The 3,372-nt window shown below is 38.8% G+C and overlaps 1 protein-coding gene and 2 long non-coding RNA genes across 3 annotated transcripts in view; 2 read left to right on the top strand and 1 right to left on the bottom strand.

The window, feature by feature from the left end:
- LOC145439514 (cornifelin homolog A-like) overlaps positions 1–3,372 on the top strand; it is a 428,374-nt gene that overhangs the window by 94,121 nt on the left and 330,881 nt on the right. The gene's annotated exons all lie outside the window — the stretch shown is intronic.
- Positions 896–2,399, top strand: LOC145439487 (uncharacterized). Its single transcript, XR_013915237.1, has 2 exons — positions 896–1,549; positions 2,167–2,399. It is a non-coding gene; the product is annotated as an uncharacterized LOC145439487 (long non-coding RNA).
- Positions 2,351–2,886, bottom strand: LOC145439488 (uncharacterized). The gene is made up of 2 exons (XR_013915238.1): positions 2,692–2,886; positions 2,351–2,530 (listed from the first exon to the last, which is right to left on the bottom strand). It is a non-coding gene; the product is annotated as an uncharacterized LOC145439488 (long non-coding RNA).

The raw sequence follows: 3,372 nt of genomic DNA, 5'->3' as shown, positions 1-3,372 counted from the left end.
TGTCATGTGAATCATACAGATGTCTTCGAAGGTTTCACCATAGTGTCCTATAAGGTGTCGACACAAGCAAAACTCACGGCTCAGTGAAATTGTATCACGTCACAATTTCCATTTGGCTACAGGCAATTTGACGGTCATTTTTGACCGGCTTGCCGAGCATTAAATTTGGTTAAACGGGTATCAATCGAAAGCTGACTCTGCACTGATTACGAAAATATAAATTCTATTCCGCTCGCGGCCCTGGAACCCCCACAATCAGCCTCGAATTTTTCATTGTTATCGAGATTGGCATTGGGACGCAACAATGTTGTCCGTTCTTTTTCTCTAGAGGTACTCTCTCGTTTCGCCAGACAGCATTGTTGCGTCCCAATGCCAATGTTGCGATAATTGGCACCGATAACATAAAACGCTAAGAGTTATTCCTTCTGGTGATTGTATTGTATTCCTTCCAGTGATTGTATTGTACAAGATTTCGACACCGAATTATTCAACAAATACTGTGTTATGGTGTAACACGCGTATAGGATTATGAGGATGCAGTATTTCTTTACAATTATGTGTGCAAAATTATCTCATAGTCAATTGTTACTGTATGAATCGTCATTGTTTCACCTTAATCACTCATGTTATATTGAACTAAGTTCTGTTTATTGTGTCATAATAATAGGAATTGTAAACGTGTGTCCGAATTAAACGGAGTATTTTGCGTGTGATTTTTGTTACGTTTTCGAGAATTTTGGCGGGATAAAGTCGTTATCCGAATTGAGCGGAGTTGATTGCACTTAGATACTGACCACTCTCTAGATCAGGGATGGGCAATTATTTTTCCGTCAGGTCAAATCAAGAAGCAATAAATAGGTTTCTAAATGAATAGCAGAGAATTACATTTTTAAAGGTCAACTGCATCTTCAAAATGACTTCACCTTATTTCGTACATTATGTGGTTAGGAATATGAATAAAATAATGAAAATTGAAATTACCTGATAGTTTTCAAGTAATTTGTATTACAAATCGAAATTCCGGAAAACGGAAACGAAATTACCCAGCCGTGAAATGACGTCAAGTAGTTGACACAACAAAAGTCCTTGTTATTTCTGTTGGCTGTTAGGTGGGATTATTGCTTACATTTGCTGTGGATTTGGGTCTTTGAGTGGGATCATGAAAGCTGTGAAGGAGATAATTCATAGAGTCAGATGTTATGTCGCGTATGGTTGGTCCAATACGCAATATGCCGTACCTACATTGCATTGACATCGCTGCCAAAACCCATCCATATACCGACAGGCGACCGGACGCCATTAAGACCAAACGTGCGGACTTATAGACAACCAAAGGCAGAGTCATTTTCAAATGCGAATCACTAACAAGTATCTTGCTTCAATGAAGTATCCGAGATACGCAACACGCAAGAAAACTGACTACTGAACACGGGCAACTCTTGCCGACGTACTGCAGTAGTGCCGTTCATATTTTATTTCCACGCACCAGTGAAATTGTGGTAGTGTCAGAGGAACGCACTTCTAAAGCTATACAAAGTGTCCGAAATCGGTAAGTGAAAATGTACTGTGTCAGCGATAGTTTTGTAAGAGTGTAACTAACCGCTTATAGTAGTATTGACTGTGGTATGGTAGTCATCGAAGTATTATTATTCTTTACACTCACGTGCATGTGCAAATAACTGAAATATGTATGCCTTGAAAAACTTGTAAGTAGAAGTGTACATAGTCTGAAATAAAAACACTTGAAAATCAATTAAGAAAAAAAGATCTATAAATGCATTAGTTACTATAAAGGGAGTTCATAACCTGCTGACTTCATGACGTATAATGGTTATATATCGCTGACCTCCTATTAATGGAAGAGTTGCTATTACTTTTGAAAATACACTTCTTTTTGTGTACGGTACATGTGCGGTCATGTAATCATATTAGTTACTTAAGTTATTGAATGAGGAGTGTCAGATATCTGTGACTGAGCCTATCAATATTGACCGCTCAGTAAAAGATGAAAACTTATCACTGTCATCATAATAGTCGTAAAGTTAGGTAGGATGCAGTTGGCAATCCTTCATTTTTATGATACTTCCGAACAGCATTTGATATAGGTCTACTGCCTTCGATGCGACTTTGTTATAAAACTCAGTGATATTTTTACTCCTGCTCTAGATTCCTGCAATGATGAAGTTGACGCATTCATTAAAGCAAGACCAGAAACGGCCGAGTCGACCAAGTCTATTGTGATGATTCATCCTCATTCGACAAACGGCATCGTCAAAATTAGTTGAAAGAAGCTATTGCTGGACACAAAACTCTATATTTCTCTCCCTGACACAGTAGTACTGTTGATGGATTGGTCATGTTGCATTTATTATTTTCAATACAACTATTCCTTCACGAAACATTGTAAAATTGAAATCCTTTGAAAGTACTGGATTTGATCGGATGCGCAGACAGGATTTTTCGTTGGCTTTTGTTGCAGAATCCCAGTGGCCAGCCAACAAAATTTCCGTGTACAGTTTTTCTCAGCTTCCTGAAAAGCGTAATTGTTGTGTTACTGACGGGTAATTATTTGACACCCGACTCAAAATTTTATGTGAATGAGACTCATTCGCTCATGCATCAAACTGGATGTTATAATTATATGACAATATTCCTGTTGATATCTATAGCGAGACAATCTCCAATACATACTCTTGATTGAAATCCTGATAATGCTGTGATGCACTAATAATTCATTCGTTGCTCGAGGGACCTGTTTGCAGCACTTCAACTCTCCCCTGATAGTTTGCATAAGTTGGCAACCTCCATCCTCTCAACTGTAATTGATAATACCTAGATATTAATAACTGAAGGAGGTTCTCCACCACATTACACATACCGGTGTATTTCATTTGGTCTATACAAGCGGCTTAAGCTGAACATTGTGAACAAGCTAGGCTGATCATTAGGGTTGTTCAGAATTGACCGACTTTCAAAAAGTCCAGGTTTTCAGTCCGATTCCCATGTCTTATACCTTAAAAACACATTCTGGCTACTTTTTTTGTAACTCGTCCCCTGCATCCGTGTGCACATTGAGCTGGAAGAATAGCAGCTGAAAATAGGGGATTCCCCTAAAATCTGAGTGCCACGATTTTACCTAGCCTAGTTAAAGTGACCTATAACATGGATTTATGCAGCTGTTGCGGTTTGGAGTGCTACAAAACCCCACTATATAAGGCATTCCTAGTTTAGGATATCATTTCCATGTCCCACACTGCCTTAGAACTGCTCAAAACTACCTAAAACTGATAGTCATTTTGTTGGATCACATATCCTACACCCCTCAAACCTACCCGGCACTGTTCATCAATTTCCTGGATCCCCATGTGCAAG

Source organism: Botryllus schlosseri, chromosome 5 (genome assembly GCF_051294905.1).
Source record: "Botryllus schlosseri isolate E-star chromosome 5, Bs_hap1, whole genome shotgun sequence".
NCBI lineage: Eukaryota > Metazoa > Chordata > Ascidiacea > Stolidobranchia > Styelidae > Botryllus > Botryllus schlosseri.
The sequence above is the reverse complement of the archived record's forward strand: the minus strand, read 5'-3'. Positions and strand labels throughout refer to the sequence as shown.